This window comes from Phalaenopsis equestris, unplaced genomic scaffold (assembly GCF_001263595.1).
Source record: "Phalaenopsis equestris unplaced genomic scaffold, ASM126359v1 Scaffold229296, whole genome shotgun sequence".
Taxonomy (NCBI): domain Eukaryota; kingdom Viridiplantae; phylum Streptophyta; class Magnoliopsida; order Asparagales; family Orchidaceae; genus Phalaenopsis; species Phalaenopsis equestris.
Window position 1 is genome coordinate 5,712 of NW_018247269.1, and position 9,034 is coordinate 14,745.

Here is a 9,034-nt window from a genome sequence, read left to right on the forward strand (position 1 = left end):
TGCACTCCTCACTAAGTGCAACAGTCTCATTATCTTCAAACTACATTTTCCTGTTGAGAATATCCTTCATAAACCTAGTACTAACTCTAGTAACCCTCCTATTTGTACTAAGGCTTCAACAAATGGAATATTAATTGTAAGCTTCTTAAATATTTCCAGAAATTTTAAAAATTGCTTATCCAACTTTTACTGATGAAGTCTTTAAAGAAATGGAGGTGGTAGTTTTTCCAAATCAATTTTTAGCTGAGAAATAGGTCTCTCAGAATCATCTATAGTATCCACTTTTGATTCTTCAATTTAATCTCTCTCTACTTCAATTTCTTTTTAAACCCTACCTTCCAATTGTCTTCCTCTTCTAAGTTGAACGGCTTTTACTTGCTCTTTATTCTGCTCTTTTGGATTTGATTCAGTATTACTAGGAAGTGTTCCTTGGGATTTATTACTTAATGAATTTGATATTTACTCAAGTTGATTCTCAGTATTTCTAACTATATCTCCTTGACTTTGTAATTGATTTCCCATTTGTAACACCAATTCTTCTATAGGCAACTTTTTCTCCTTAAATTGTGTATTACTGTTGAAACATGTAAGATAAGTAGATCTATAATTATTATTCCCTTGATTGTTCCAGTTTCCTAATGGGTTTACTTGGTTGTTCCCCCATTACTGATTTATACCACCGAATTGTTATTCCAGTTAAAGTTGGGATGGTTTTTCCAACCTGGGTTATAATAATTTGAATATGGGTTATTCTGCTTATTATTTATGGCATTCAAAGTTTCTAGTGATGCCTGAGAATCTATCATTTAGCTTCATGAATTCCCTTTAATCATGGAAATGGGTTGAGAAAAATTCATTCCAAATTGGTCAAACTTCCTTGAAATTGCAGCAACTTGATTTGCTAACATGGTAAATGCATCTGCTTCATGAATATTGGCTAATTTCTTAAGATTGGCCCTCTAAGAAGGCCATTGAAAATTATTGGTAGTCATTTCATCAATTAAATCATAATGTCATGAAATGGTTTTGACATTAATGAACCACCAGCAGCGGCATCGCTAATTGATCTAAGAGATCCAACTAATCCATTATAAAAAGTTTGAATTATTAACCAATCTGGTATAGCATAGTGTGGACACTTTCTTAAGAGTTCTTTAAATATTTCTCATGCTTCATCAATAGATTCCCCTTCAAACTAATTAAAAGATGTAATATCATTTTTAAGCTTAGCAGTTTTTTTATGGTGGAAAATATTTAGCAAGGAATTTTTGTGCTAAATCACCCCAAGTTGTGATAGATCCAAGTGCTAACGAATTCAACCACATATTAACTTTATCCATCAGTGAGAAAGGAAATAACCTAAGTCTTATGGTATCATCTGATACACCATCGTATTTAAATGTAGCACACAATTATAGAAAATTGACAAGATGTAAATTTGGATCTTCAGTTGGTGATCCCCCAAACTGATTATTTGATACTATTTGGATAATAGCAATTTTAAGCTCAAATGAATTAGCCACTATAGTAGGTTTTTGAATACTACAATGAAGTTCATCTACAGTAGGGTTGACATAATCTCTTAAAGGTTTAATCTCTTGATGAATTTCAGCATTTTGATCAATTTAGTTTGCCATTTCTGTAATTTTTTTTTTTCAAGATTTTTATTTTTTTTTCTGATTTTTCTAATAGTTTTCTCTAATTCAGAATCATAGGGCACTAGTCCTTCAGAACCAGAACTAGGCATACACTAACTAAAAATAAATAAAGCTAAACACACACAAAATAAAATACAATAACTTAAAGTTTAAATAAGACTTTCTAAAAATAGAAATTTGCTTTTAAATCAATAGATTCTTTATAATTTTCACTTTACTTCCCCGACAACGACGCCAAAAACTTGATCCCCGATAACTGCTTATATGCAACAGTATAACAGTAATTCTGATTATATTTTTCACTTATATTTCCTTATTTTGCAACAAAACTAAAAACTTGATCTTGAATAAAAATAATAATTTAACTTTTAATTTATATATATTGGGATACTACGTAAGTATACGTATCGCTATCAAGTAATATAGGACTTTTTTATTAAGACCTGAATATCGAACCCACAAGAAAGATATGCATTAAGCACTTTTTGAAAAATTTTCTATTTTTAAAAAGACAATTATTTAAACTAAACACATTTTCTTAGTAAAGAAAGTTTATATATTTTTGATAATTTTAATATTTTGACAAAAACAAAACAAACTTAAAAAGATAACTTAAGTTTTTGTAGAAGAAAAGCACTAAATATGAAAATATATTTCTCCTTATCATGAATCAGTAATAAGTATAGGAATTCTGTTATGGAAGTTTACATATTTGTTGTGTCAAATAGGAGCAATAATATTCTTTATCCTTACTAGGGATGCTATAAAGAACATTGGCTAATTTAAGGTTTGAATAGTTCTGAAGACCGGCTAGGCAGGGAAGATAGTAGCTCTCACTCTAGAGTTCCCTCGATTCCCTCCACCTGGGGTCTAACATCTTATATCAGAACCTAAAATAATAAACCAAGTTGGGGGCTTTAATTTGTCACTTTAATGTACTCTAACTCTACACCCTTCAATGAATATTTTCTTATTTATTTGCACTCAATCATATGAACTACATTCTCATTCATACAACCTCATACGTTTCTTTCCAATTGTTGAGTGAGATAATACCAGCCCGATTCTTACATGTTCTCACAACAAATTTTAACATCTGGATGGGCCAAATCAAGAAGTAAATGAAGTACATGGATTTAAATCATCACAACTTCTTCCAACATTAAAGATTAATACTCTCCACAACTTCTATCTAACACTTAATTACTTATCATTTTAAGAAGAATGATAAAGAAAACTACTCAGAATCCATTGAGAAAATAAAGCAACACTTTAGTTTAAAAGTAGAAATCATTGTCAAACCAACAACAAGTCTCAATTAAAAAAAATTAAAAGCAGTCTAAAACAAATGATAAAAACTTATCTCAAGTCCTCCACCAAACTTTTGAAGTTCCTTTGAATTTCTTCTCTTTTACAACACTCTTAATATAAAACTAAAATAAAAAAGGATAAATATGTGGTACCTGAAAATCTCTCCAACTAACTCCCCAATTTTAGAACTTTCAAAACTTTCCCAGTACTTTCAGGACCTCACACCTTTTCGGACCTTTTCAGGAGTTTATAATTCTCCCAAAGGTGTCTTGGTATCTCTTCAAAATGTGTCTTGATTCGATGTGCTTCCCGAAGAGATGCATCCTTTCGCAATAATTTTTTGTCCATGGTGGTTGTCACCCCCTATTACGCCAATAAGTGCCTCAAAAACCTAAATCTCTTCAAAATTCACAAAAACTGAATTTACTCATCCAATAACTACCACTAGCGCTTAAGCGTGGGGCCTCTAGTGCTTATGCGCGGCCTTCTCAGTTTAACTGGCACTTAAGTGTCGGATCTAGCACTTAGGCGCCAAAACACTTTTGTACATTTTTCACCTATTTGCTCCAAATTTGATCCTTTTTCACTTCTTTAAGCATTTTTCACCTTTTTACCTATATTTGAAAGAAAAACACAAAAATACCTTCCATTAAAGCACAATATCTCTAAAATAGGTATAAAAATGTGTCTAAAAATACTATATATTTTAGGTGTATCAAGCAGCACGGCAGACGTCTTCTGCTGATGAATCAAGACTAAATCAGATCTTCTTCAGCTAAACCATCCCTTAGAATTAAAAAAAATAAAAAGCTATAGCATTTTGAGGTTTTCCATCTAGTAAGATGTAAATCCTTAACTTACCTTTAGGCTAAGTCCTAACTCTCATTAGGCTCTGAGGTTGTCATTTGGTACAACATAAACCCTCCTATCATTTTAAGGCATTTGCATTATCGTGATCATTTAAGTGTAAGCTCTTAATAATAAAAGTGGTAGGATGAAACATTAAATAACTTATTTTCAAAATTGAAGCCAAATAGTAGGATAGTTTGGGAAGTCACCAAGGCTTGCCTTGAACTCTGTGGCATCCTCTACCTTTCTTCCTTTGGATTTCAAAAATAATGTTTCCTATTTGATCGTTTCCCACTTAACTTTCCCACATCTGACCTTGAAACCTAAATGTTGAATTCATGAAGACAAGTATCTCTGATCATCATCGAGAGTTTTCTTAAGTGACTTTGGTCATTTAAGATGTAATTAACTATAGAGGTTTGCCTCTATAGGGAACTAAAGAACTCAAGTAATATAAGTCCTACTTAATCTTGAATTTTAGGTAGGGAAACTTGTTGGTTAAAATATAAAAGGTTCGTAGGCAAAACAAATGTCATGAATTTATTTAGTTTATTTAATCGATTTCACTATTAAGTAATGTGCCTACTCTTTAAGATAGGTGCAATTTTTTTGGTGTTGTACTCGATTATCTAAACTATTAAAATGTATGAGATTTTGTTAGTCTCATATTTTTAAAATTAAAATATAATTTTCTAAATCAAAATTTTATATATATATGTATATATATAATACTTATAGAAGCAGGATGGCGGCGGCTAAAGTTCCCTACTCTAGCAATTTTGGAGGTGATCATGGTTTTCCTTTTGTTTGATCCTCTGGGTGAGAGATTTCCTCACTTCCTCTGTTTAGTTGTCTTTACTTTTATTTTGTTTTTCCGCAATGCCTTCGGATAAAAGTTTTACGACTACCATTGCTGGCGGGGGCTCCTCTGATGCTAGGTTTTCTAGTTTTGTTCCTCAAGGATTTCATGATAATCTTAATGTAGAAGGAAACTATAATTTCATTAAGCATCTTAAAAAAATGGCAAGCTTGCACTTTTCCTTACTAATATTGATACCAATATCCTTGCATCTTACTGTAAGCTCGCTTTGGTGAGAAAATTTGTTTACGGTCTCCCTAAGCTTGATTATATTTAGCGAGAATTTGAAATGTTAAAACTCAAGGGTTTTTGGAAGATTGGTTTGTTAGATGGCAGACATTTTCTTATCAAGTTGTCCAATGATGAAGATTATATAAAAATATTTTTTAAATGAACTATGCACATTGAAGATAGATTTATGAAAGTTCTGAAATGGATAGTATCTTTTGATCCAAAAATTGAACCCCCTATTACCCTTGTTTGGTTGTGTTTTCCAGGATTAAAACTTCATCTTTTCAATCACAAAATCCTTTTTTCACATGTCGCTGCTTATGGAAAACCATTGAAAATGGACACACCAACCTATATGCTCACTAGGCCTTCTGAAGCTAGAGTTTTAGTAGAACATGATATTACTCAACCTTTCTGCGATGAGATTTGGATTGGTACTCCACACCAAGGCTATTGGCAACCTGTTGAGTTAGAGTGCCACCCTCATTACTGCTCCCACTGCTTGATATTTGGTCATACTGCTTCTTACTGTTATCATTTGAATCCACAGTTAAAACCTGGTTTTGATAAAAAAGGTAAGGGTGTTTATGTTCCTTGACCAAGGCAGATTCACACTGAACCACCAAACAACATTACGAAACCCAATCCTCCACTGTCGGCTGACTACAATATCCCCACATTATTTCTCCCTTCCTTTTCCCCTTGGTTAGACACTAAACTACATAAATTACATGAATAACCTTCAGATACAAATGTTGTGTGGGAGGCACCTTCTTGTCCCAGAACTGATGTTGTTTCTGATTTATAAGAAGATCTCCCAGCTGCCTCTATTGATGTTAATGTGCAGTTTGAACCCTCAGCACCTTTTATCCATAATTTGGAAAGTACAAACACTGTAGCCCATCTGCCTAATGTTCAGGATATGTTAATTGAGGCTACAAATTCCATAGAGAAGGAATGGCTAGTACAAAAATCACAAAGAAAAAAGAATAAGAGGAAAAATGAGCTTTCCCATTTAAATACAAGCAACATCATACAGTAAGGAACTTATTACTCCGATGGAGATCAAGCTAGCAGCCCTCCTAGATCTTCTAGGAGAGCAAGCTTGAGGCATCATGTTTAATGTTATGGTTTAGAATATTAGGGGAGTGGCGGACCCTTCCTCCCTTAATAGACTTAAACACCTTTGCATGGTCCATAAAATTTTCTTTTTTGTTATTTTAGAGCCTTTGGTTACTGCTAGCAAAGATATAATTATTACGAAATTTAAGCAGTACAATTCTTTCTGCAATAAAAATAACAAAATTTGGTTTTTCTGAAAATTTGGTGTTAATATCTCTATCATTCAAGATGATGAACAATTCATTCTTTTCAAATATCACATGGAGGATTATCATGGTTGAGCTACCTTTATTTATGCTAGTTGCTCTATGTAGGGCAAATACACTATTTGGAAAAAAAATTATACATATGGGTAATACCATCAACGATAACCAGTTTGTAGGAAGTGATTTCAATATGATCATGAAACGTGATGACCATAGAGGTGGAGGCAAATATGACGTTTCTCTTGTTAATCATTTTTGTGATCATATCACTGATGCAGGCCTTTTTGACTTGGGGTTTTCTGGTTCTCCTTACACTTGGAAAAGAGGCTTTATCTTTCAACATCTGGATAAATTCTTTGGGAACCATCATTTCTCAAAATTATTACCCTATCAATCGGGTCCAACATTTAAATTATGCTGGCTCTGATCACAATCCTATTTTGCTCACTCTTGGTTTCAATAATAAAGTTCAAAGGTACATTTTTAAATTCCTGAATGTTTGGACTTCTCATGACACTTTTTTGAGTCTTATTTGACAAGCTTGGCATTTTGCTGGTGCTGGTGATCCTTGGTATGTTCTTTGGCAACTTCACAAGTAGGTTGTTGTTGCCTTGAGGCGGTGGAATTATCAGGTTTTTGGCAATGTCCATGACAAAGTTACTGAAGCCCAATATTTGGTTGATTCTCTTAAAGCTCAAGTTATCTCCGATCATAATTTGGTTGATGAGGTTGCTTGAAAACATGCTGACCTACTTGATGCTATCTCTTTGGAGGAGCAATTCTTACAATAAAAGGCAAATGATATTCATTTTAAACATGAAGATCGCAACACGAACTATTTTCATGCCTCTATTAAAAATAGGAGGAACATCAATACTATCTTGAAGATCAAAAATTCCAATGGTGATTTGATTGCTGGTGATAGGGAATCAGGGAGGATGCTGCCCATATATTTCTCTGATATATTTACTTCCTCAATGGAAGTCCATACTCTTAACCAAGATCTCTTTGCTAAGGAGAGGAATTATGTTGCTAGGCTATCTTTAACCAGTATTCCAATTAAACAGGAAATTTTTGGTGCTCTTCAGGATATCAATCCTAAGAAGGTCCCTGGCTCTGATGGTTTTACTTCCACCTTTTACATCAAATGTTGGGATAAAATACACAAAGAGGTGACTTTGGCAAATCAAAGCTTTTTCATGGGTAATGATCCTGGGAAATATTTCATTTCTTCTCTTATAATGCTTATCCCCAGAACTAATATTAAGACTAGTTGGGACAACTTTAGACCTATTTCACTCACTACTATCATGTCTAAAGTCATAAGCAAAATAATTATCTCTAGAATCCAACCTCATCTCTCTACTTTCATCTCTCCTCAACAGTCTTTTGTATTCATGGTAGGGAGATATGTAATAATATTCTTCTTTCCCAAGAATTGATGGAGGATTTAGATAAGAAGTGCAGAGGTGGTAATATGGTCCTTAAGCTGGATCTTAAGAAAGCTTTTGACACAATCAATTGGGATTTCATCATTAACACTCTTCAAGCTAGAGGTTTTTCCTCTAATTTCTCCACTCTTATTAAAAGATGGTTGAATAACAACCACTATAGTGTTGCAGTTAATGGCAGCTCTTATGATTTATTTTCTGCTAAGAGAGGTATAAAACAAGGAGATCCCCTTTCTCCCACCATTTTCATAATGAAATTTTATTATTTATCTAGGCTTATCAATAATTTTCACAAATCTCATCCTTACTTGCACTATAATCATAAGTCTAAGATTCAGGTTAGCCACTTAGCATATGCAAATGATGCAATTATCTTTTCCAATGCCTCCAAACTTTCCATCAAGGTTTTAATGAAATCTCTAACCATTTTTTAGCAAACTTCTGAGCTTCAATTTAATAAAGTTTAATGTCATTTATATTTTAGGAAATAGGTCAGCACTGAGCATTCAAACTGGGTCACCTCCTATAGTGGTTACACTACGACACCTCTCCCTCTTAAGTATCTTAGTGTTAACCTTCTTAGAAGTACAAGGAAACAAACTTAGCTTGATTTTGTGTTGGAGAAAATTAAAAATAGAATCACTAAGTAGAGAAATATTTTTTTTTTTTGTATGGGGGAAGGCTTACTCTTTCGCAAAGTGTTCTACAAAGTATTCCTCTATATGTCATGCAAGTTCTTAACTTAAAGAAGAGTACACAAAAATCACTTGAGCATATTTTCAATAAATTTATGTGGTATGGGCCTGGTAAAACTAAACCATGGTTGTCTTGGCATAAAATCTGTAAACCTCTTTTAGTTGTCGGTTTAATGTTTAAAAATCTTCAACATATAGCTGAATTCAATATGTGTAAGCTATAGTATAAATTTAGGGCTAGCTCTTCTCTTTGGGCTCAATTTATTTCTTACAAATATTATTCTCACGAGCATCCAGTTTGGTTAATTGGAAAGTGGAGATTTTAAAATTTGGAAATCTATTATTAAGTCTAGACCCTTAGCCAATCATTTCATTTATTGGGATATTGGAGAGGGGAAGGTCTCATTTTGGCACGAACATTGGGGATCCATTGTTTTTCAGAATGTTGCATCTCCTTTAACAGATAATATGTTATTCTCCAATTACTAGATTAATGGCAATGGGGACATTGACAAACTTAAACTTTTGGTGGGAGAAGAGGCTACCTTCATTGCAACAAATCCTATTCTTCCAAATAAGCCTCATAAGCTTATTTGGAAGTTCTCCGCAACTGCCTCTATTTCAAAAAATGCTTTATTCTAGTATGCATACC